Here is a 26264-nt window from a genome sequence, read left to right as displayed (position 1 = left end):
ATCTTGGTTGTAGGTTCTTGGCATTCATCACTTTGAATATTTCTTGCCACTCCCTTCTGGCCTGCATAGTTTCTGTTGAGAAATCAGCTGACAGTCGTATGGGTACTCCCTTGTAGGTAACTGACTGTCTTTCTCTTGCTGCTTTTAAGATTCTCTTTGTCTTTTGCTCTTGGCATTTTAATTATGATGTGTCTTGGTGTGGTCCTCTTTATATTTTTGTCTTTCCCTGTCTCCCCCACTCTCTCTAAACATCAATGGGAAAATATCCTCGGGTGAGGATCACAAAAACAAACAAAGGTGGGTAACCCGGTCAGAAGGCCAAATCTTCAAAGTGCATGCCAGCTGCTCCTCCCAGGGGGTCAGGGCTGAATGTTCTTGAGCATGTCCAGGAAGGCCTGCGGGGACGGCGCCTCCACATTCTGGAAGGTGTTCTGGACTCTGCTGTACAGGATGAAGTATTTCATCGCCAGACAGATGAACCCGAAGTGGTTCTCATCGAACAGGATGAAGACTCCAGGGAAGCGCCTGGGGGAGGTGAAGCCAGGTGAGGTAACAGTAACAGGGTCCACGCCATAGAAGCACATCCTGCAGGTCCGGGGGTAGCTCTGGTCGCTTGAGCGCACGCCCGCAGGCAGGACAAACGGAACAGGCTGCTCCTCCGCAGCTGCAGCCCCGGACTCCCTGACGCTGGGCTGGGCAGGGCTCTGCCCGCCATGGCCCTCGCTTTCCTTGTCTTCTTGCTGCTGCTGCTGCTGCTCCCGGATCACCTGCTGGTCAATCTCCTGGACCACGCGGGAGAACTCGTAGAAGTTGCGGAAGAACCCGCCATCTGGCAGCTGGATGCGGCGCCTGAGGTGGATCTCTAACGTCCAGATGGAGTCTCCCGTGACCTTCGTGACCCTGGCATGCTTCCCGTGGAAGCTGAGCATAACAGTCGTTAGGCCGCAGGCATCGTAGTTGCCTTGGAAGAGGCCTGGCCTGATGAGGTCGTCCGGGTGGCTCGGTGGGAAGTAGAGGCGGCGGTAGGTCAGGCAGTCACATGGCTGTCTGTCCTCCTGCGCCAGCACCCGCCCCCATTCGTCCCAAGGCCACCTTGGTAAATCCTTCCGGTGGTCTGTCTTGATGCTGAACCTGTCCTTCTGAATCTGCAGGTGGCGGATGTGGGGCCTGCTGTGGCGGCCTTCCATGCACTCCACCCTGGCTGATTTCCTCTTCGTCAGGCGAATTCTGAACGAGGGCGCGAAATGCATTGGGCCATCCTCCTGGGGGTTAGGGGAAGGCCTGCACGTCCAACCAGTAATGCCTAAGCCGTCCACCACGACATGCACTAGTGTTCTATAGCCGTGCTCTAGCTGCCACAAACCCAAAATGTGTCTGTATGGGTGGAACAGCTTCGCATAGACTTCTCGATAAGACATACCGATCGTCTCCAGGTTCTGCAAGGTTTCACGAAAGCCATACTCCTCCCGGCAGCGCCGTCTCCAGATGCTGTCCATGTGCAGGATGCGGTGGAATTTGGTGCAGACCAGGGCCAGGCTGGGCAGATCGGTGCCGGGGAGCGAGGCGAAGATCTCCACCAGCAGCTCCACCGGCAGGTCCTGCAGCGAGCAGCGCGGGGCCGGCATGGGGCTCGCGATTCCTCCACTCCCCGCACAGCACGGCGCTGCTGTGGCCGCCTTGACGTGCTTTTCTGCCGGGGCCGGGGTCAGGGTCCGGGCCGGCTTGCTGTGGGCCGCTGCCGTCTCAGCTGGGCCCTGGCGCTCCTGACGACACCGCTTGGCATTGGCTGCTGCCATCTCAGCTGGGCGCTGGCGCTTCTGACGACACCGACATCCCCGCGAAGAGCCCACGCCGCAGAGGCAAGCGCGCTCCTCCATGCCTCCACGCTTAACAGCCACCACAGTGTGGGCCGCTGCGCCTCCGCAGGGTTTTAACCTGGCTCGTCCCGCCCTAGATCCAGCCACGCCCCCCAGGGCCTGGCAACGCCCCCTCAGAGAGGAGCCAATTGTAGGACTTTAAACCCACACCGATTAACAGTCGCCTCCCTTTCCCAGTGCTCCCTCCCTGTGCTCCCGCCCTAGCCCCAGGCAGTCGCTAATCTGCTTTCTGTAGGGAGATGCCTCCAGGGATATGCCTCTGGGGGGGGGGGGGGCGGACATTTCACAGAAATGCAGTAAAAAAGAAAAATACAACTGTGGTACATCTACACAATGGAATACTACGCTGCGGTAAAAAAGAAGGAGCTCTTGCCATTTGCAACAGCATGGATGGACCTGGAGAGCATTATGCTAAGTGAAATTAGCCAGTCAGAGAAAGATAAATACCACCTGATCTCACTCATTTGTGGATTATAGAGAACAACATAGACTGACCAACAGGGACAGATCCAAAGACAGAGAAACAGCGATCAGACTATCAATCCCCAGAGGGAAAGTAGGGGAGGGTGGGTGCCGGAAGCCGGTCCATCCTTGCTGCTTGCCACAGTCGCTGCAGGGAAGAAACATCTGCACAGCATATGTTTCAAGGGACCTGGCGTCTATGGCATCCTGTTCTTAATATGTTTGCTCACCTTCTTGGCGCTATGTGTTTTAACCAGGGTCACCTCTCCGAGAAAGGTTGTTTCCCCAGGTAGGGATTTTCCCCTGAAGTTAGGGAGGGAATAAAACCCCTTAACTAAATGCCAGGCAGGTAGTTAATCACTTTAACTACGAACAATCACCCTTAAACTACATAATCTTTACTCCCTGGAATGGAGATAAGAAACGCCCTAACCTTTGGAATTGAAATTGATAGGATTAAAATCAACTGGTATAAATACAGATGTAACAAGACAATAGCAAGAGATTCTGGACAGAACTTGGGCTGGAGATCCTGGCTAGAGAACCTGGCTAGACTGCTGATCAACTGAACGCTTTCTCCGAGTCATTCTTCGCTGACTCCGTCCACACCTTTGGGAACCCCTGGACCTGCTGGGGTTGGACCCCAACAGGTGGGGGTAAGGGGAAGAGATCAATCAAAGGACTTGTATGCATGCATATAAGCCAAACCAATGGACATGGACAACAGGGGGATGAGAACATGAGTGCCGGGGGGGGGGGGGTGGTTTTTTGCATCAACATATACCATCACACTCTCATACATGGCCTGATCCGAGTGTGTTGTTCTATTGAGGGTTCAAATACCCCGAGCAGCGTTGCTAATGGAGTTGTTGCAAAGGGGAAACAATTCTCCATGGAGTTGTTGCAAACAAAATGCAAAGGAGTGTTTTCTAAGTGTGTGTGCTAATTGCATTCCTGGAAAATTCAGTGCCCACTGAAATGTGCAAATAGTTCTTTCTGATTAGATGTAAAACACAGTGTCATGAATGCAGATCATCGCAGATTCCTCCTAACAATGCCTGGCAGGATCTTTTGAAGCTGTGTGGGTGGTGGAGCAACTCATTGCCTGGCAGGGTTGCCCCCCCAGGCCTTGTCTAGTGCCCTTGCCCTTGGCCTTGCCCTCTAAATGCCAGTAATGTCTTCCCATTAGAGTGATGCCCCCACCATCGTATTTCCAAAGCCTCCCCTTGTGAATGCCATCTACTACGTGCCAGGCACTCCACTAAATTCTCAATAAATATCCTTGATGATTTATTTATTATCCCCCCCCCCCCCCCCCTTCCAACAGGCAACACAGACCCTCCTACATGCTAGAAACCAGGCTGGGCTTTGTATATACAGTTGTGAACAAGATAGTCAATGAGCTCAAGTATTGAACGTCGACCAGGAACCAAGAGGTCACCGGTTCGATTCCCGGTCAGGGCACAGGCCCGGGTTGGGGGCTCGATTCCCAGTGTGGGGCGTGCGGGAGGCAGCCGGTGAATGATTCTCTCTCATCATTGATGTTATATCTCTTTCCCTCTCCCTTCCTCTCTGAAACCAATAAAAACATATTTTCCAAAAAAAAAAAAAAAATAGAATCTGAGAATTTTGTAGTAAAAGGGAAATCGTTTGTCCTCATGTTAAAGCTGGAGAAAGAAAGACTCAGAGAAATTACAGCCCTTGAATTCAGGCACAGAACCTCCCCACGGAGGAAACAGTTGCCCTTCTAGAAGGAAGCTCTGAAAGAGTTCACGGACTGCGCCGTCAGGTGGGTAACGGAGTAGTGTTTCTGTGCCTGGGGCAAGTTCCGACTGCCCCTCCAATTTGCCCACCTAATTTGCCAAACCCTGGGCAAACCAACCTGCAATTAGAGTTGTATTTTTAAATGGTCTAGTTTTATGTGGCACCCCCCCCCCCGCCCCGCCCCCATTGCCCAGTCTCGCCAAAATGCTGTTATTTACACAGAGGAAATCCAAAGAGTGGGTTTGAAATTACAAGTCACATTCGAAGTCAGAAAAAGGAAGTGGGTTCTCGCAGGCCACCTCCGGGCTGCAGGCTATGCCGCTGTCCCAACCTCAGGACGCCACAGCGGCCAGCACCCAGGTGCCCCTGAAACGCGAGGACTCCTGCTTCTGGTTTCTCCCAGGGCAGGCTCTTTGGATGGGGCTGATGGAGAGGAAGTTTGGTCCTCAGCTCCATTATCATTTGAACATCAGAAATAGCCTGGCTGGCGTGGCTCAGTGGTTGAGCAGCCACCTATGAACCAGGAGGTCACGGTTTGATTCCAGGTCAGGGCACATGCCCAGAATCCCCGGTAGGGGCGTGCAGGAGGCAGCCAATCCATGATTCTCTCTCATCATTGATGTTTCTCTCCCTCCTTCTCCCTCCCTCTCTGAAATCAATAACAATATATTTTTTAAAAAAATAAATGTCCGAAATCGTCACATTGCCTTCACTGGTGCAACGTCCCTGACCCACCCCCACTGCAGCGCGTGACATTTTCTCTGTTCTAGAAACGGCAGGAGACAGATCCCTCTGGGATTCACGCGCCTCTGCTGGGATTTTCACACCATTCGCCATGTTAACATGAAGCAACAGCTGGGTTGAAGACAGCTGATAAAAATAGCAACCTCACCCTGCAAGCTAACTGCATGGAAAAGCGGGGAACCAAGTTTTTAATGACAACTTTTATCTTTTTCTTTTTATAAATATTATTTTATAGCTGATAGTATTACAGACGTCTCCCATTCTCCCCCCTCATTCCTCCTCTCCTCCCAGCCCTTCCCCCTCCCCACCCTGAGGCAGTTACTTTTTTCTGATATGTTATATCTCTGATGTGTTGTTATGTTGGTTGTTTTTAAAATATGTTTTTATTGATTTCAGAAGAGAAGGGAGAGGGAGGGAGGGAGGGAGGGATAGACACATCAATGATGAGAGAGAATCATGGATCGGCTGCCTCCTGCACACCCCCTACTGGGGATCGAGCCTGCAACCAGGGCATGTGCTCTGACCGGGAATGGAACCGTGACCTCCTGGTTCATAGGTCGATGCTCAGCCACTGAGTCACGCTGGTTGTTTTTGTGTGTGCTTTTCTTTTAAACATCCACTTTTTCAGAAAGAGCAACGTGAGTTTATCTTCCTCCTACGTGGGGTCTCGGACAAGGTGGAGAGAGGCGGGCTGCTCCTGCGTTTCCCTGCTCCCCACTTGCGGGCATCTGGCACCCCTGACTGTTAACGGGAGCCTCACGGGGTATCCTCTGGACAGCTGAGTTCACGGTCGGGACGCTGGTCTTCAAGGTTGCTCTGTGTTCCTGCAGGAACTTCCTGCTCTTACTCCATCTTTCCATCCATTAGCGTGGAGCTTGCAACTGAACATCCTGACATCACATAGCTGAGATGTTTGTTAGCCGCGCTAACCAGATTCAAGAGTTTCCTCCGGACGATGCTGAATTTTCATATCCTCGTGAATGCTCGCCACCTTCTTTTAATAACTTGAAAAAACAAGCTTCTCTCGGGAACTGTATGGCTCCTGTATTTCCCCAAGCCCAGCGTTCACTGCGTTTAGAGGGATCTGAGGTGTGTGTATATTTATAGAGTCCTGGGTGTACCTGGGTGGGTTACACTTCGGCCTCTAACTTATAAAAAGGCAGCAGTGTGAATGGATCTTAGAGAGATGTTATTCGAAGTCTAGTATTTTCTTCATCAGATCTTATTTTTCTCCGTCTGAGCTATTTGGTCATTTCACCACAAAATTCAATTTCTTTAAAAAGGGTATATTCACTAACTCTGAGCTGTGAGGTTTGAAAAAAGCCTTTTAACCAAAAAAAAAAAAAAAAAAAAAAAAAAGTAGAAAATTTACAAAGGGGAGGTGGTAAAGTGAGGGTTTCCTTCCTTCCTTCCCTCCATAGAGAAAAAAAACCTGTCTTACTATTTACAGTTATCTTAGGAGAAAAAAATTTTAATGGAAAATTAGTGTAAACTTCTAGCTACTCAGACAACTGGAACTTTTAACCATTCTTGTTAAGATGCAAAAAAAAAAAAAAAAAAAAAGGGAGCGTGCCAAATGCAATGAGAGAAAGAATCATTGATGGGCTGCCTCCTGCACGCCCCACACTGGGGATGGAGCCTGCATCCGGGCCGGGCGTGTGCCCTGATCGGGAATCGAACCGTGACCTCCTGGTTCGTAGGTCAGCGTTCCACCACTGACCACACTGGCGGGGCTCTCCTGTGCTCTTCACCTTGGCCTCTCTGTGTGGTGGGCTTCTCTGGATCGCTTCTCCAGGCGGCAGCAAAGGGGTGCCTGGCCTCAGGGCTCCCCTGCCCTTCAGCTTCCAGAACAGGGAGGGGGTTCTCCCATCTCTCCCCTCATGGCCACCTCTCCACTTTGCCAAGTCATGTGCGGGTTCTGTCATGGGCCCACTCCCTGAGCCCATCATTGTAGCCAGAGGCCAATGAAGCACTGTGATTGGCCCAGATTTGGTCATGTACCCACCCCCCTGGCCAATCCCTGCGGTCAGGGGCAGGTGAGGCGCTATGATTGGCTCAGCTTTGGCCACGATCCCATCCATGGAGAAGGAGAGCGACAGAGCCTTCTGCCCAGCGCAGGGCAGGCAGATGTGCTGGGCAGGTGTGAGCAGCATCGGTGTGCTGTGCTGTCCACATCTCTTTACCATGGTCTGGCACTGACTCGCTCCATCAGGACTCAGCTGGAAGCAGCCAGGCTCCCCCCTGTCGAGGGGCATTTTCAGATCTCAGCAGGGGGAGGCCATTTGCATCGAGTACATAAATGACGTGATTCATTTGACTTGCTTTGATTTCGTGTTTCGTTGCACTTGAAATTTCAAATAATAGTGAAGAAGGGCACACGCGGTTTACATTGATCTAAACGGGGCACGGATTAGAAATATCTCAGAGACAGCATTTCAACATGAGCTTCTCTGGCCGCCTCTGCAGCCGTGGAATCTACTCCTGTTTGCACAGAGGCTGAGCGGCCCTCGTTCTCTGTGCGGTGAATGGAGGGTCTGATCTAAAATGGCCAGGACCACCGGCGTGGCTGTGTGGTGCAGCATTGACCTATGAACCAAGAGGTCATGGTTGGGTTCCGGTCAGGGCACATGCCCGCGATTCGGGCTCGATCCCCAATAGGGGGTGAGCAGGAGGCAGCTCCCACAGTGGCCCCGTTCCGTCCCCCCTCTGGCATCCCGGGCAGGGGCAGCCTCCCGGGCTCCTTGTCATATAGACGCACCACCCTCCGGAAGGCGAGCATCTTGGCAACTTGCTCGGACCCTCCCCCAAGGTGCCTCCACATTAGCTGCGTGGCTAACAGTCCGCCCTGTATGCGCCCAAGTGCAGAGAGGACGGATGAGATGGTGCTGGCAGAGCTGAGCGTGATGAAGACACTCCTTGCGGTTCTGAAACCTTATTAGGATACCGAGCGTTCCTTCCATCCAGGGTCCGCTGGGAAAACGACCAGCCTGTTTCCATTTCCTGCCCCAGAGCTGGCTCTCGGCACAAAGCCGTGGGGGTCACGTGACCCCAGGCCAGACCCCCCCCTCTCCGGCGAGGCAGCCCCGGTGCTGCTGACCTGCGGGGCCTCAGGGAGGCGCAGGGAATGACCACGTCACGCGTCTGGCCCCGCGCCTGGCACGCAGGCCGGGCCGAGTGCGTGCAGCTCGCGCTTTAAAGGGAAGCGCAAACATCTGCCAACTTGTTTCCGTCTTATTTATTTATTTATATCTTTATACCCTTCGCTGGGAGGCCTCGCTTTGCTCAGCTCTCTGGACGCCGGCCAAGCTAAATTAACGCTTTTATCTTCGGGCCCCTGCAGCTGGCAGCCGTCCCCGCAGGTCCCTGAGGCACTGGAGTTTAGGCTCAGCCTCGGCCTGGGCCATCCAGGCTGTCCTCTGGGGCGGGGAGGGGGGGGGGGGGGACTGCCCTGGGCTGTGTCTCTGGTCCAGCAGAGGCCATGATTCTCTGCGGGCAAAGGGAGGTCCGTGGGGAGGCCCTGGGCGCTGCTCACAGTGGAAACACAAACAACATCTTCCTGGGAGAGTGAAGGAAGGAGCCATGGACATTCAAAACAATCCTCTCTGTTGGGCAAAGGTTGACCCAATTTTGCCGCATCGGCTGAGCTAGATGTATGTGACCCATCTACTAATCACAGCACCGTGAATGCTCTCCCCAGGTTTTCTTAGACGGCACTTCTCAAACTCTGACATGTATGCGAATCCCGGGGGCTTTGTTCAGATGCAGATTCCAACTGGTGGGGCCGGAGGACCAGGTTCTGAGGAGCCAGGCTCCCAGACATCCTTGAGCAAACTTCAGTCTCGGGTCTTGTCATGTCATCTGTTTCATCATTGAGTCAATACTTTCCTTTACACTGACCTTCCTTTTAACTTCGATGTATGGATAGTGCCATGAAACCACAGCTTTGAGGAGTGATTTTTTTGTTTTCATACACTGGAGCTGGACGTTTCCACCCAGACCCAGGGAGTCTGGCCATTCTGTCTCTTCATGGGACCCCTTACTTGTGCAGCACCCCACATTCCCAGCAAGAATCTCCCAAGTGTTTCTGGAAGTTTGCTCTTTAGACTTGGTTCTGTTTCCTGATTTGGCTGATATCAGTCACTCACAGTTGAGCGTGAATTATTCTGAGGACAAACTTTGGGCCCCTCTGTTCTACGGTGGTGAGAAGGAGGGGGTCCAAGGGAACCCCAAGATGGAAAAGTCTCAGAAAGGGGAGGAAGAGGGTGCCAAGGACAAGCTTAGTGGGATTCCTTGCTCCTCGGAAGAAAGGGCCACACTCCGTCTCCGTGCCTCGTGCCGGATGCCTTTTCTCAGATTGCTGTGTTTCTGGCCTTGATTTATTGTGCAAACAGATCAAACATCTTCCCAGCTCGTCTGTAAATCTCTCCTGGGCTGTGTGTGTGCTCTCTCTTACTCACTCTGCTTTCCAGTGATCGCCTCCAGTAGTAGACCCAGGATTATGGTGCCCACAAAAGGACAAACCCGCAAACATCCCCCCGGCTCTGGCATTGAGGCTCCGAAGAAGCGTGATCCTTAATTTTCACGAGCCATAGGACCTGCATTCGCCCCCAGATGAGCATTTCTGTCCTCGTCGTGCCACCGGTTTGAATGATGAAGGTGACCGACCTTTGAAAGAATTCACCGAGCTGGTCCTCTATAGGGTTTCTGAAATGACGCATTTTCTGGGGCTGGTTTGGCAAAGAAAAAGATTAGGTCAGTGATAGCGTTCCTGCACTTCCTGTTGGCTTGGCCTTCCTGACCCAGACAGGTTGGGTCTAAAAGCAGGCGCAGGCCATTGGTCAGAGACTGCGGAGTCCTGGGCACGGCGCTGAGGCGGGTCGCTGTGCTGGGGCCTGGGAGCGTGACATTTACGTTCCGAGCAGGATGTGATTTCCAGCTGAACAGCCTGGGCCCTTACCCAGCCTTTGCTCTGGCCCCAACTGTGTGGTAAATGCAACTGACCTCTCTCTCTTTCTCTCTCTCTAAATCCTCACCTGAGGGTATTTTTCCCATTGATTTTTAGAGAGAGTAGAAGGGAGGGGGAGAGACACAGAGAGAGAAACATTGATGTGAGAGAGACACACTGACTAGTTGCCTTCCACACACACACCCAGACCAGCGCTGGGGATCGAGCCTGCAACCGAGGTACCTGCCCTGGACCGGAATCGAACGTGAGACCCTTCAGTCACGGGCTGACGCTCTATCCACTGAGCCACATCGGCTAGGGCTGCTCCCAGCCTCTTGACACCTGTCACACCTCTGCTCAGCCTCCCCAAGGCCAAGTATCTTTGTCCCCTGGGCCTCCCGCCTGCCTGCTGGCTGCCATTCTTGGGCAGAGCTTCTGAGATGAGGGAGAGCCTTCTGGGCCCAGCCCTGGTGTGTTTCCTGTGTGCGAGGAGGAGCCTGGCCACTTGCTTTGGGTTCCCCGGGATCTTTCTTTGGGGAACTGCCCATTGCATGAGTCTGCGAGGAGCAAAAGCGACCTCCTCCATCGGCGCTGTGATGGTCAGAGACCTCCTTTCCCACACTGCCTTGCAGCTGGGGCTCCGAGCAGGGCCTCGCCTCTGCCAGGCCTGTGCACCAGCTCGGTGACGGGAGGCAAGGGCTGTGGTGACCGCAGCAGTGCTGGGGGCCGAGCGCCACCCCTCCCTCCCCTCAGAAGGTGGTGGCGCTCGGCGCAGGGCAGTGGCGGGGGGGGGGGGGGGGGGGGGGTTCCCCCGAGGCCCGGATCTGGTGTGGTTTGACTTGCCGCTCCTCAAAGGTGGGCTTTGAACCTGCCCTTGAGGCCTCCACGTGATTCCGTCAGTTGCCCGGTATTCTTTGAAGAGACCCCTTTTCTCGTAATTGAGCGGAGTTGGTTTCTGCTGTTTGCATCCGTTTCCGTCCACCTGAAGGGACATCACAACCCCTGTCCCTGAGATTTCTTTTCTTTAAACTGTTTTCTTGGTTGGCCTGCAGCCTCTTCGAAAAAATGAAGGGAAAAGCATTTGAATTTCTAAGTGGATTTTTTTTTTTTTTTTACGGTAACAATACTCTTTACAAAGCCAAGTCTTGCCTGGCCGGTGTGGCTCAGTGGTTGAGCGTTGACCTGTGAAGCAGGAAGTCACGGTTCGATTCCCAGTCAGGGCTCGATCCCTAGCGTGGATCGTGCAGGAGGCAGCCGACCCATGATTCTCTCTCATCATTGATGTTTGTATCTCTCTCTCCTTCTCCCTGCCTCTCTGAAACCAACAGAAATATATTTAAAAAATAAAATCAGACTGTGAGTGCTGCGGCTTGGAGGCTGACCAGATGTGTGATGTTGTGGGTCATCTGACTGCTCTAGGCCTCTACTTCCTCTTTTAGGAGCTGCTGGGGCTGCCTGCAGGAGCCCTGTCTGCCACCCTCGTCTGCCACTGTGATTCTGGGCTTGCTGCCAGGTGGCTCACTCAGTGGCTTTTGAAAGGAGGCCTTGGTTTCTTGTTGTGTAGACTCACAGCATGGCGGTTGGCTTCCCCCCGAGCGAGCGACTCGAGAGAGGGGCACTGTGCCTTATTTTATTGGTCACACCGACCAATACACGGTGGGAGGGAACTACAAGAGCATGGATACCAGAGGTGGGTGGGGATCACCAATGGCCATCTTGGAAGCTGCCTGTCATGCTATTCCCAGTCCCAAGTTGGTTAGGCTAACCAAGAGGTCACCGGTTCGATTCCGGGCCAGGGCCCATGCCTGGGTTGTGGGCTCGATCCCCAGTGGGGGACGTACAGGAGGTAGCCGATCAATGATGTTCCTCTCATCGAAGTTCCTATCTCTCTATCCCTCTCCCTTCCTCTAGAAATGAATAAACACATACCACAAAAAGATGAATACCTTGAAACTATGCATGTGCTTGCTTTTCTCATCCTTCTCGGGGACTTGCCCTTATTTAGCCTCGGCTTCCGCCACTTTCAGGGGTGGTAGCTGGGAAGAAGGAGAGAGGAGACAGTAGAATGGAGACGGCCCAGCTTCAGACATCCAGACCAGCCCAGAACCACAGGGTTGGAGCCAAGTGTTCAAGGGAAAGATCAGGCCGTGGAGAGAGGAGAGGTTTTCCTCAATTCAAACTCAAGAAGGAGGAGCATGGAAGTGTTACTGTCCGACAGCAAGTGGGGACGGACGGGCAACGAGGCCTCAGAGGAGTCCCCATCCCACCGGGCTGGGGGTGGGGACAGAGATTGGGGATGTTTTCAGCGGTTACATGGGCATATCCAATGATCAACCCTCATCAACCTGACCACCTTATACCTTCATTTTAAAAAGAAAGAATACTAAACATACTCTTTTTTCAGAGTTTTGGTCTAAAATAGATTAGCCTGCCTGGCCACAGTTTGATTCCCGGTCAGGGCACATGCCCGGGTTGTAGGCTCTATCCCCAGTGTGGGGCATGCAGGAGGCAGCCCAACAATGATTCTCTCATCATTGATGATTCTCTCTCTCTCTCCCCCTCTTCCTCTCCCTTCCTCTCTGAAATAAACAAAAATGCATTTAAAAAATGAAACAGATTAGCACAGCAAACAGAATTAACACCCAAGTCCCAGAGGCTCTGCACCTTCACACACACACACACACACACACACACACACACTCATACACACACATACACACACTCACACACAACACACTCACACACACTCTCACACACACACACACTCACATACACACACACACACACTCACACACACACACACACTCACACTCTCTCACACACACACACTCTCACACAGACACACACTCACACACACACTCACACACACTCACACATACACACACACACACACTCACACAGACACACTCACACACACACTCACATACACACACTCACACACACACACACTCACACACACACACTCACACACACACTCACACACACACTCACACACACACACTCACACACACACACACTCCTCTATACCCAGGCAGTGACCCCACAGTGTGCCCTCTCTCACCAGGAGCCTACAGGACCCCCACTGCCACCCCATCTCCATGGTCTCTAACTGCACTCGAGTCATCTCCGGTTCTAAACCTCAGCGCACCATAAATCATGGTTTGTGTGTGTGTTTTTCAGCAAAATACGGATGTTTTCGAAACCACTTTCCCCTCTAAAGGCCTCCTCCTTCCTTGTTAGCTCCGGGCCGGCCGAGCTGCTTCATAAATAATGCAGCTCCCTCTCTCATCTCAATTATAACTGGGGACGTCTCCTTGTTGGGAAGGACCCGCGTGGCCCCTCTGGGGTTGCTTCCTTGTTCCTCCATCCAGCCAGCGGCCACCCTCCCCCGGCCCTGGAGTGTCCTGGGCTCGGTCGCTTTACAGCTCCCTCGGTCCTGCTGCCTCTCTCTGCCCAAAGCGGACGTGGCTGCCCTGCTCTCTCCCTGTGCCTGTGGGTCTGTGTGGGAGGTGCCTTGGTGCCCACGGTTCCCAGGCAGCAGCCTTTTCCACAGGATCCTGCGCTCCATGTCACCAGCCCCAGGGGATGGAAGTGGCTGACGTCAGCGTCCAAATCTCAATGGCTCTGAGTCCCTGCCTCCTTTCCTGCAGGGATCCTAAGGCTCACACGCTCCAAATATCTACCACTTGGCACCAGTCAGACCTGAGGGCTGCTCCCGCCCCAGCTAGAAAAACTGGATGTCCATAGAGCCAGGCCCGGCCGATGTGGTTGAGCGGCTGAGCATTGAACCATGAACCAAGAGGTTGCTGGTTCGATTCCCGGTCAGGGCACATGCCCAGGTTGCGGACTCAATCTTCAGCAGGGGGTGTGCAGGAGGCAGGCCATCGATGATGCTCTCTCATCGCTGAAGTTTCTATCTCTCTCTCTCTCTCCACCCCCCACCCCCCTTTCTCTCTCTCCGTGCTGGCCCTGTCCCCATCACCCAACTCTGCTGGTGGCCTCGGTGAGGCTGGGCCTACCTGGGGCTGGAGGCTGGGCGCTTGCTGTCCTTCCTGCAGGGAAACGTTCTTCCCTGGGCCCCTGGAAGGAACCGGTCCTGCCGACACCTTGATTTCAGCGCAGGGAGACCCACAGCAGATGTCTGACCTCCGGAACTGAAACGGAAAACGTGTGTGTTCTTTTAAAGCCACTGAGCCGGCGTTCATTTGTTATAGCGGCAAAAGGAAACTAATACACTCTAGGAGTCGGCAGACTGTGGAACGGCATCTTTCCTGCCCTGGAGGAGATGAAGGGCAAGGTGCTTTAATAACTCAATGAATCAGTGAACTGCCACTGGGTCACCAGGCCCCTTACCCCTCTCTCTGCATCCTTAACGCTCAGGGGTCCCAGCATCTCGCCACAGGGAGACCCTCTGGTGCAAACGCTGGTACCTCAGCCGGTCTTAGAGACAGACTCAGTTCAAACCTCTCCATCAGCCCCAGCACTTCTAACACATGGTGAATGAGAACATGAGAGAGCACCTAACGTTCGTTAATGCGTTTTTCTCTCTTCACACGTCCTCGCCAGCGATCTCCTGGCCCAGCATAGGGAGACGTGCGGCTGTTTATAGTTGGATTCCAAAGAGAAGAGACCAATGTCCATGTCTTGACATCCAGGACAGGCCCCTGAGGTCCGTGCCACAAAAGACAGGGAGGTGTTCGACGGCAAGAGCCAGGCACTTCCGAGAAAAAAAGTCTTCTCAACTCCAAAAGCATCTTGTTCCGCGTCAACAACCAAAGCCAGGCTTGGGTTGCGGGCTCGATCCCTAGCATGGGGCGTGCGGGAGGCAGCCGATCCGTGATCCTCTCTCATCATGGATGCTTCTATCTCTCTCTCCCTCTCCCTTTCTCTCTGTAGTAAATAAAAATATTTTTTTAAGAAGAGGGTGGGAAAAATGTAGACACGGACACACAGAGGGAGGCCCAGGGAGAAGAGGCCGCCTGCAAGCCAAGGAGAGAGGCCTGGCTTAGATCACACCCTCGGAAGAAACCAACTGAGCTTATATTTTGACTTTGGACTTTTACCCTCCAGAACTGTGAGACAATACAGTCCTGTTGTGTTTTTGTTTGTTTGTTTGTTTTTGTTTTAATGTTTTTTATTGATTTTAGAAAGAGGGGCAGGGACATCGATTGGCTGCCTCCTGCATGCCCCCTACTGGGAATCAGCCCTACCACCCAAGCATGTGGCCTGACCAGGAATCGAACCAGGGATCTTTGGATGCATGGGATGACACCCAACCAATTGAGCCACGCTGGCCGGGCAGTTCTGCTGGGTTCTAAGCCGCTCAGTGCGTGGTCCTTCGGTATGGCAACCCCAGAAGACAAATACAGTTGTTATAGAAGAAGTCTCACTACACCGAGGCCTCCATGCTCTAAGATCACCAAAGCCACAGACACATATTCTGGTGACAGTCCCAGCTGAGTCCTCACTGACAGCCAGCATCAGCCACCAGCCATGTGAGTGAGGACATCTCCAGAGGAGCCCAGCCACCAGCCACAGACCACCCGCGTCTCTCAGGGTCCCCAGACATCACGGAGCAACGGATCCCTCTGTGCCCTGTGTGAACTGCTGGCGCACCGAGTCTGGGCGCATGATCCGTGAGGTTCCTCACGCAAGCTCTGCGGCTCCACGTAGTGGTGCTCGTGGACGCGGTGTCCCGGCCGTGTGGGCCGGCGCGGGGGCTCCGTGCCTCCAAAGGCAGGTCTGCTCCGCGTGCAAGCTCAGCGGCCTTGGTGTCTCGGGGGTGTCTGGCCGGGAGGACCTTTGCTGAGTCTTGTCTCCGAGCAAGCAGGGCTGGCCCACGTGGCCGGACCCTGGCTAGCCCATGAGGAGGACTGTCTGGCCTCTGAGGAAGCCAGCCACCCCCACTCAGCCTTTGCTTCCGGCTTCTAGGGCCGGCCAGGCTCCCAGAGGCAGCCGCCCAGGCTGATCACTTCGCAGAGGGCTCTGCACTTACTTGTTCCCGTGGTCATTTTGCTACAGGCTTTGTGCACCAAGGGTGCTGCTGAGAGGCAGCATATAATCGGGAAGGGGGTGTCCTGGGTTTAAATTCTGGCTGTGCGGCCCGGGCGGCGTGGCTCAGTGGTTGAGCAATGACCTATGAACCAGGAGGCCACGGTTCGATTCCCAGTCAGGGGCACATGACTGGGTTGCGGGTTCGATCCCCAGTGTGGGGCGTGCAGGAGGCAGCCGATCCATGATTCCCTTTCATCATTGATGTTTCTCTCTCTCTCTCTCTCTTTCTCTCTTCATATCGGAAATCAATCAATAAATATATATATATAAATTTCTGGATGTGCAACCTACTAGCTGTACGGTCCTGGAAAGGCCGTATAACCTCTCCCAGCCTGCCTCTTCGTCTGCCGAGTGAGAAAGTGACAGTACTCGCCTTGCGAGGGCTCTCAGGAGGCTCATGGAGGACATTCCCGTGGCCGCACGGAGTCAGCCCCCAGCATCTGGGAGCCCCTGCGGTTATTCACCAGTATCCACGGCATGCTCGCAGGGATCTGTCTGTTTTCTTCAAGGCCGCCTCACTTGGTTCCTGGGAGCATCCCTGCAGAGGGGGAAAGGTGGCTTAAAATAACCCCCAGAATGCTGAGCCCTTTCAAAAGTTCGTTGAAGGAAAAAAAAAAAAAAAAAAAAGCGAGATTCCAGACAAACCTAAAGTGGCCTTGTCATTACCAGCTTTATTGTTCCGAGCGGCCTTGAAAGCCCTTGGCTTTGAAGCTGCGGGAGGGTGGCAATTAGGCCCCTCGTGAACGGCTTCGCAGCTGTAAGCCTGGCCACGGGGCACAGGGCTGCACCTCCTTCCTCATTTTGTGGCCACCGGGTCTGGTGTCTGCACCCGTCTGGACAGACCGGGGCCCGGGCAGGAGTGGTGGGCGGGCTGGGTGATCCCCTCCTCGCCCGCCGCCCTGATGACTCCCAGAAAGCGAAGGCAGATGGGGTGACTCAAAGGGAGCCATCTCCTCCCCCCTCCCCGCCCCCCACCCTGCGAGCTGCACCCTGACATGCTCCTTCGTCTGGGGGCCAGACGGAATCCCTGCTCGGGGCCCTGGGGTGCATGTGAGCCCCTTCCCAGGCGCTGGCACAGAGATCAGACCGCAGGGTGCCTTGTGGATGGGAGCGGATTCTCTCTACACGGCAGCCTGCCTTGTGCGAGGAGGCACTTTGTCAAGAAAAAAAGCACACACACACAAAAAAAAAACCCCCAACGATCTCCGGGCTGGCTGCTTGCTGGCTGCGAAGCCTCCTCCTGCCCCACGCGGGGCAAGGCTTGTCTAAATATTTGGCTTGATCCTGCTTTCTGATTCATCCTGTGCAGGAACCTCTGTAATTTCATCTGCTGCCTGACTCAGAGGAGGAGACCTAAGCGCAAGTGCGGAGCGCGCGCCCCAGAGGCCAGGCCCGCAGCCAGCGGCCCCTGCTCCCCCCGCCGGCCTCCCGGGCTCAGGGAGCGGTGCGGGCGCTCTCCCCAGCCACCAGCCTCAGATGAAATCTCTTTTGTCTGAGATGATTAATGGAGCCCCTCACACGCCTGAGAGCGCAAGGGTGTGAGGTGCACTTTGTACCTTTTCCAAGGTTTTTTTTTTTTTTTTTTGATGCTAAATCCATTTGCATCTCATAAATTACAGTGGCTCCCAAATGAAGTGTGCCTGACAGCAGCAGGCAGGGTGTGGGTGCCACTGAAACATTCCCTCCTCGCCGCCCCCCGCCCCCATCCCCTCTCTCTGGCTCTGAGACCCTAAGAGAAAGCCTGCTTGTCATTCAGAGGAGGGAGGGGGCAGCAGAATGACCTAGATTCCAAATGTGCAAGACAGGTAGAGCCGGCTGGCCCGTCTTCAAACGCTGCCGGGTGCAGGGGAGCAGGATGGGAAGGAGCCTGCGGGAGGAGGCTCTCCACGGTTCGTGCTGGGACCCACCCTCCCACGGATGGCATGGTTGTCTTCTTCTTTCTGCAGGTCTGTCTGCTTGAGAAAGGCTGCGAGCTGGGCCCCTGAGCCCAACTCCAATCCCCACCTTGTGTCCCTGGGTGATGCTACCTGGGTAGGGGGTAAGGGAAGGGTGTGATTGACAGCAGAGCTAAGGTTCTCCCTGTGCAGGTGTGTGGAGCAAGGGAAGAGGGCCTCTAAGGGGCAGGGACGGGTGGGGATGGCAGCTCAGGCACCAGGTGTCCAGGAGTCGAAGTTGATGGAATCCCAAGACTCTTTACACCACTTGCCAGCTGTGTGGCCTTGGACAAGCAACTTGCCCTCTCTGAGCCTCTCTTACCTCATCCACTCATTCATTTTATGCCTCTGTTATACACACACACACACACACACACACACACACACACACTTGAATTCAGAGAGGAAGAGAGAGGGAGAGAGAGAAAGAGAAACATCAATGATGAGAGAGGATCATGGATCGGCTGCCTCCTGCACGCCCCCTACTGGGGATCAAGCCCGAAACCTGGGCATGTGCCCTGACCAGGAATCAAACCGTGACCTCCTGGTTCATAGGTCGACGCTCAATCACTGAGTGACATCGGCCGGGCTCTATTATCTGAGCACCCCTTCTATGTCAGGTCTAGCCCACCCCCTTGGCATCTACATTCTAGACGCTACACAAATAAACACAACCACATGTGTGCATAACACACAACATGGGGTGGGACTGAGAGCCACAGGGCGCAGGGTGGGGCTGGCTGAGGCTGGGAGGATGAGGGGCTCCGCTTGGGAGACGGAGAAGGTGCACCGGCAGGCAGCCTGGCGGGAGGGACCACCTGCGGAGGGCGGCTTGGTGTTTCTCTGGTCAAGGGCACATGCCCGGGTTGTGGGCTCGATCTCCAGTGGGGGACTTGCTGCTGTCACTATTATTTGACCCCAGCAATGTACGTGGCAGGGAAGATGCTGAAGGGCAGAGGGAAGAGAAGCTGGGAGGGAAGTGGCCTCAGAGCCAGGGTGAAGGGCACACAGCCACAGTGCGACGGGCGTCCCGTCACTTCCCGCCAGGCCGCCCTCCCTCCGTCCCGGGCCCCCAAGGCACAGGCGGGCGGCACTTCACCCAAAAGGTCGGCCAGCTAGAGTTTCACGAGCGGGCATTCCAGGCCTGGGGCCCGCACAGGGAGCGACCTGCCCGTGGTCAGGCCTCCAAGTTCCCGTCTAGGACCAGCTGCCCATCCCAGTTGGCCTCAGCGGCTGCCAGGCAGGGGCGGGGCGGGCGCGGGAGGAGAGAGGCCGGCCCCAGGCAGCTGTCCTCGCCAGGAGAACCTGAGCCAAGGGCAGGGGCACCCCAGGCTCCACGCGGAGGGGACACAGAGAGTGTAAATATGTTTTAATGGATATGAATGCACATAACACACACACACGTGGGATTTACTGAAGTTACGTGTTTGTTATTCTATTTCATTTGACTTTCCCGAATTATGGCAGGGGCCCCCATATTATGAGTAAGATAAAAAACAAGACTCAGGGAGCCCTGGCCTGTTTGGCTCAGTGGTTAGAGTGTCGGCCCATGGACCAAAGGGTCACAGGTTAGATTCCCAGTCAAGGGCATGTACCTCGGTTGCAGGTTCAATCCCTGGTCCCTGTCCCGGCGCGTGCGGGAGGCAACCAGTCGATGTGTCTCTCTCACATCGATGTTTCTCTCGCCCCCCCTCGCTCCCCTGTTCCCTTCCTTCCACTCTCTCTAAAGATCAAAGGAAAAAATACCCTCAGGTGAGGATAAAAGAAAAAACAATTTTGTATTAATCACTATTTTCTAAACCCTCTACAATGGACATATATTACTTTTGTGGTTATAAAAAGTAAAAATGCCCGAGCTGGTTTGGCTCCGTGGATAGAGTGTCGGCCTGCGAACTGAAAGGTCCCACGTTCGATTCTGGTCAAGGGCACGTGCCCGGGTTGTGGGCTCCATCTCCAGTGGGGGACTTGCAGGAGGCAGCCGATCCATGATTCTCTCTCATCATGGATGTTTCTCTCTCTCTCTCCCTCTTCCTTCCTCTCTGAAATCAATAAAAAAAATATATTTTTAAAAGTAAAAATAATTATATCAGAATAGATTAAACACACACACACACACACACACCCCACAAGCCTCAGGGAGGTCCAACAGCAGAGGACAGAACAGATGTTCAGACTGTCCTGTGTACCTTCAGGGGACGGCCAGGAAGCCGGCGGACAGGGCCGTGGCGCTGGCGGGGGGCCACTCTTCTGGTCCCAGATTTCATTATGCTCCACCCAGAGGAACAAGAGGAAGTGTGTGTGTCCTGTTTTTAAGGCTGAAAGAGAGCCGACAGAAGGAGATGCAGGTTAAGCAAGGCCCCCTCTGGCCTCCCTGCCCACGCCTGCACTGCCCGCACCGTGACCCTGGCCCCCGCGTGGCCGGGCCCCCAGGCTCCCGCAGGAACCCCGGAGACGGTGGGTGGGCTCCATCGGAAGCCCACACTCAGCACTTCCGGCCGCCTTCTCCTTCCTCTTTCACTTCGGGAGGGACGCTCCTTGGGTCTGCGTCTGCCTCCTCCGAGGACACGGTGTGCTCAGTCTGAGTCCCGGGGCGCCGGGCATAGTGTGAGCTGCCATTGTGTGTGTGTGTGTGTGTGCATGCGTGTGAGTGTGTGTGTGTGTGTGTGTTGGGATGGGGAGCAGGGTTCCTTCTCATTTTCCACCTTTATTTCCACCAGGGAAACAAAATGCATCGCAAACCAGGCCAGGGCCCCGCGAGGAGGACCTGCCAGCCTGACTGTGCCCAGGCAGCGGCACCCCGGCCTCGGCCTCCGCTGTGTGGCCGGCCAGCCTGCTCCAGGCAGGTCCTCCAGGGGGGACCAGACCTCAGCGGGCAGCCACGTGGCGGGGGCCGCTTTTCTGATGGGCGTCGGAGCCTTACAGGAACACATGGCAGTCGCCCTGGTATCTGAGGGGAGTTTACAGACACGTGGGGAATGAAAGCTCAGACTTGACCTTCCCGAGGGGCTGAGCCTGGGCAGAGCTCTCTGTCTTTGTTCCCTCCTTTGTCATGGGGACGCGTTCCCGGCCACGCTGTCCCTGTGGGGTTATTGTCGTCCGTGTGGAAATGGGCAGGGGATGGAACCAGTGAGAGGCGTTTTCCGGCGCAGCTCTCTGACCTGGCGGCCAAGGAGACAGAGAAGCAGCGGGCTCCTAATGGATGCCTCTGGGGCTTGGGATTTGCGTGGGATCCTGATACAAGGCAATGTCTTACCCCGCCGCCGGCGTGGCTCAGTGTTTGAGTGCGGACCCATGAACCAGGAGGTCACGGTTCCATTCCCGGTCGGGGCACATGCCTGGGTTGCGGGCTGGATCCCCAGTGGGGGGCGTGCAGGAGGCAGCCGATCCATGAGTCTCTCTCATAGATGTTTCTCTCTCTCAATCTCTCTCTCTCTCTCCCCCCCACACCCCCTTTCCTCTCTTAAATCAATAAAAAAAATATTTTAAAAAAAGGCAATGTTTGCTTTGAAGTTACACACACTGAACACGGGGTGGGCCTTGGGCCTTGGGCCACCATATGAACAGCGCTGGGGCCTTGAGCTGCCACCCTGACACGGGCAGCTGCTGGGGCCGCCTGTCCCTGGCCACCCCTGGGGCCTGCCCGGAAGGGGGACGGCGCCTTGCCACAGCCAGCAGTGAACATGCCCCCTTGGCCACTCGTCTGGAAAAGAGGGCAGAACAGCCCTGCCCCGCCCTCACCCTCCGTTCCCCACGCCATTCTGCCACCATGGGTGTCCCCAGGACTTCCCTCAGCACTGGGGAGTCGGGGTCTTGGCAGGGCCCCCGCCCCAGGAAGCCAGGGGAAGGTCGGTTTGCCTGTCCCCATGCTGGGCACGTGGTCCCAGAAGTGGCGGGGCTCTGGGGAGGCGGTGACCCCAGAAGGAAGGGGACCCGTGGAGCCGGTACCAGAGATAACGGGTTCCCTGAGTTGGGGGCAAGGTTTAGGGAGGAGTGTGGAATCCTGGGCAACGTATAAAACAGAATGCTTCACATATTCGAGTCAAGTTGTTGGGGAGAGGGGGCAGGGAGTGTATGACAAGCCAGCCACCTGCGATCTTTACCCTTGGATTGGTGGGGAGGCAGCGTGATGTCAAGTGAGGTCAAGGTCAAGATGTGGCCTTGAGAGTCATTAGCCACACGTAGATTAATGGGTTAATGCAGAGCCGTCTAGACAGATGAATTACACCCAGAAGCCGTGTGTGTGTGTGTGTGTGTGTGTGTGTGTGTGTGTCCTTGAGCTTGACATTGAAAGGTTCAGTTATCGCAGGAGGAGAGGAATGCCTGCTTAATTCTGAGAGGGCTTAATTATGGTGATAAACATCCTTAGAGTTTAACTCTTGCATTTCAGCTGGTGTCAGAAAGAGGATTTCAACCTCAGCCGGGTGTGAGTGGACTGGTCCCTTCTCTCCCCAGCTCCCCTGGGATCCTGCGGGGGGATCCTTGGGGAGCAAAAGTCCAGTGTTTCAAAGGGATGCACCGTCCTCACCTGGGACAGTCGGGACACGTTTGGTCATACGTGACAGACACTCGCTCCAATAAGCCTGTGCCATTGCTAGGAGGAAATGGGGCCCTGGCTATTGGTGACCAAAAATCCACCAATCTGCCCCACTCCAAGGCCTGGTCATGCTGCCTACAAAATACACACACACACACACACACACACACACTCACACACACACACACTCACACACACTCACACTCACACACACACACACTCACACACACTCACACACACACACTCACACACACTCACACATATACACTATACACACACACACTCACACACACACACACACACACTCACACACACATATACACTATACACACACACACACACACACACACACTATACACACACACACACCTGGGCCAGATATAGTTTAAATATATTTCTTAAAACCAGTCCCGCCTTTCTGGTTCCCTGGCCTCTACCTCATCCCTCGGCGTCTTAGCTGCCACAGCAGCGGGCCTCCACATTTCCTCCACCTCCTTCCCTTCCCCTTCCCCTTCCCCTCCGCCCAGGACTCACTGCCAGAAACACACACTGACCTTGGGACTGTCCCGTGCACAGACCTCCGACGGCTCCCGGCCACCTGCAGAGCGAGAGCATGTCAACACGGGGCCCTGAGCTTGCTGCCTGGCCCCACACCCCCACTTCTGGTTTCAAATTCAGGTTCCCACCTGCTTCCATGCCATGGCCCATGCTGATTCTTTCACTTGGAAAACCACATGATCTTGCCCGGCCAGCCTGGCTCAGTGGTTGAGCGTCAACCGGTGAACCAGGAGGTCACGGTTCGATTCCCGGTCAGGGCACATGCCCGGGTTGCAGGCTCGATCCCCAGTGTGGGGCGTGCTGGAGGCAGCCTATCCATGATTCTCATCATAGATGTTTCCATCTCTCTCTCTCCCTTTCACTTCCTCTCTGGAATCAATAAAAATATTAAAAAGAAAATCACCTGTTCTTGCTCTACCCAGCCCCCTCTTCCCACCCTTTCCCAGGGCCCCAGTCAAATGCGTTTTCCTCTCTGAGCAGCCCCCCGCCCCTGCCCCCGGCAGCTGTGATTGGCAGGATCTCCTTGCACCCTGGGGATCGGACTGCCTGGATGGTGAGATCCTAGAGGGCAGGGACTCTGCCTACCCGGGGCCCGCTGCGGAGCCTGGTACCGTAACTGGGCGTCTCCGGGAACCCTGGCGCGCTGGCCCCTCCTGCCCCTCTGCTGGGTTCCCGGTGGCAGGGAAAATCCCAGCCGACAGAATTTCCTGTCCTCCCGCTCCGCTCAGATCTTCTTTGTCCCAGATCCTTCCTCTCCCGGGAGCTCCTTATCTGAGGACGGGCCAGCTCATAGCAGCCGGCCCGGAGGGGCCATCCTGCCCATTTCCTGCCTCGGCCGGCCGCGCTGGATTCGAGTCAGAAGATCTGAGTTTGGAGCCAAGCTTTGGAGCTCTTCTCAGCTCGGTGACCTTGGCCGTGGCTTTCACCTCGGCTCAGCCTCGGGGTCTTAATCTGTAAAATAAAGGGTTTTTGTGTCGGGTACAGGTTTGTGGAAAGGGAAACTGTCTTTCAACCAATCTCTTCCCATGAAGAACCTTATGTAAACCTGTTTTTTTATTTTTTTTATTTTTGCTAAAAGTATTACAAAGGGTATTACATAAGTGCCCTTTTTATCCCCCCCACCCTTCACAAACCCCTGCCCTCCCTTACCCCCCAGTGTCTTATGTCCATTAGTTATGCTTATATAGATGCATACAAGTCCTTCGGTTGATCTCTTACTCCCCTCCCTCCTGTCCCCCAACCCTCCCTGGCCTTCCCGCTGCAGTTTGACAATCAGTTTGAGGCAGCTCTGCCTCTGTATCTATTATTGTTCAAAAGTTTGTAATGGTCTTTATTATCCATGAATGAGTGAGATCATGTGGTGTTTTTCCTTCATTGACTGGCTTATTTCACTTAGCATAATGCTCTCCAGTTCCATCCATGCTGTTGCAAATGGTATGAGATCCTTCTTTTTTACAGCAGCATAGTATTCCATCGTGTAGATGTACCACAGTTTTCTAATCCATTCATCTACTGATGGGCACTTAGGCTGTTTCCAGATCTTAGCTATGGTGAATTGTGCTGCTATGAACATAGGGGTGCACATATCCTTTCTGATTGCCTCCGTTCAGCTCCTGACACCTTCGGCTGCTCTGCTAATAAATGCGTATCAGAGAAGCCGTCCTACCCATGGGGACGATTTCTCCTTCCACCACCCGTGGCTTCGCGACATGGCATTGAAGGCGGCAGCCAGTGATGGCAGCTGGTGGCAGCTTCCAAGGTTCCGGGAACCTGGTCTGTGCACCTCCCCACCTCGCATTCGGGGACCAAGCCAAATGTGGGGCTTAGCCCGGCTGGTGTGTCTCGGTGGTTGAGTGTCAACCTAGGAACCAGGAGGTCACGGTTCCATTCCCGGTCAGAGCACAGGCCCGGGTTGTGGGCCCGATCCCCAGTAGGGGGCGTGCAGGAAGCAGCCGAGCCATGATTCTTTCATCATGGATGTTTCTATCTCTCCCTCTCCCTCTCCCAAATAAATAAAAATCTATTTTAAAAATTTTAAAAAAAGGATGTCACATGGCTTTGGGCCTGAGCTAAGAAAGGATGGAGGCGCCAAGGTAGCAGGAGGAGTAGCCTTTGGGGTGGAAGTCGGGAATGATGGTCTGGGGAGGAGGCAGCTGGATTTATGGGCCCGGAGTCCAGGGCGGAGGGCCAGGCTGGAGATAGAAAGTGGGAGGCATCAGCTGGCCGGGACATTCTTTCCCCGGCGACTTCATACCTGGCAGAGGCCCCGCTGCCCCGGGGGAGGCAGATGCTTGCTCCCCTGGGTCTCCGGCCCACCTGCCCCCTCTCCTTCACAGACAAGCAGGTGTGGCCGGGCCCCTGGGCTGGCGAGCTCTCTGGATTTGGGTCCCAAGCAGAACTCTGATAACACCCCGTCCCCCCCACCCCCCCGGCCCACTCAGGGCTGCCCACCCACACCGGCCAAGTGTCGCAGCAGGAATGCGGTGGCAGCTGGGCCTGAGTCACAAGACAGAAACACCCAGGACACGTATGTGAGGCTGGGAAGCGCCTCCTGAGAGGGAGAAGCCCAAACAGGCCACGGTGGTGGGGGTGGGGCGGGAGGGGGAGGGGTGGGCTCGGAGGAAACCGGTCCTGGTGACTCACCCTGCACTTCTGTTGGGCGCAGCCCCCACGTGCTGTCACAGAAAACAAAGTCCCCCGGCGGTTTATCTCCTCCTGGAGGAGGCGAGTCAGCAGCGAGAGGTGGCAGAGGAGGGAGGCCATGCGCTCCTGCCGGGGCCCGGGTCAGCTGGGCATGGCAGACAGGGCCCCCACACTGTGATGCCACACAGGCCAGATCAGTCCCAGCCCGCGTTGCCCTGGGGTTGGTGGCCACAAGGGAGGTGGCGCTCCTGCAGGAATGGGGAGGGGTAGACAAGTTACAGCAGACGTAGGCGCGGGATTTCCGGGGCGCAATGTGAAAATCTCCATGGTGACGCTGAGCTGGGCGTTCAGCGGGAAGCCTGGGGGGCTTGGCACGTGCCCGGGTTGCAGGCTGGACCCCCAGGTGGGGCTTGGTGGCCCCGGGAGGTGTCTAGTGCCCAGCCTGCCCAGCCATCCAGGGCCCTGATGTCAGCCCCAGCTCTCCACCTGTGTGGCGGTAATTATGTCCCAAGAGATGGCTTCCCACTCTCGGCACGGGCCTCTGGGAGAACCTCGTGAAACGCTTAAGAAAATGGGACCAGCCCGGCCGGCGTGGCTCAGCGGTGGAGCATCGACCCCAAGAACCAGGAGGTTAAGGTTCGATTCCAGGAGACAGCCGGTCCATGGTTCTCTCTCATCATTGATGTTTCTCTCTCTCTCTCTCTCTCTCTCTCTCTCTCTCCCTCTCCTTTCCTTTCTGAAATCAATAA

The 26264-nt window shown here is 55.0% G+C and overlaps 1 long non-coding RNA gene and 1 pseudogene across 1 annotated transcript; both read right to left on the bottom strand.

Moving 5' to 3' along the window:
* Positions 1-326: 326 nt before the first annotated feature.
* Positions 327-1877, bottom strand: LOC138998289 (F-box only protein 31 pseudogene; annotated as a pseudogene).
* A 14352-nt stretch (positions 1878-16229) lies between these two features.
* Positions 16230-23275, bottom strand: LOC138998527 (uncharacterized). The gene is made up of 4 exons (XR_011469182.1): positions 23001-23275; positions 22869-22912; positions 19967-20095; positions 16230-16384 (listed from the first exon to the last, which is right to left on the bottom strand). It is a non-coding gene; the product is annotated as an uncharacterized lncRNA (long non-coding RNA).
* Positions 23276-26264: the final 2989 nt, after the last annotated feature.

Source organism: Myotis yumanensis, unplaced genomic scaffold (genome assembly GCF_028538775.1).
Source record: "Myotis yumanensis isolate MYYU_CA2020_CCGP unplaced genomic scaffold, mMyoYum1.0.hap1 SCAF_20, whole genome shotgun sequence".
NCBI lineage: Eukaryota > Metazoa > Chordata > Mammalia > Chiroptera > Vespertilionidae > Myotis > Myotis yumanensis.
Note: the sequence above shows the minus strand (reverse complement) of the source record. Positions and strands in the feature narration are given on the sequence as shown.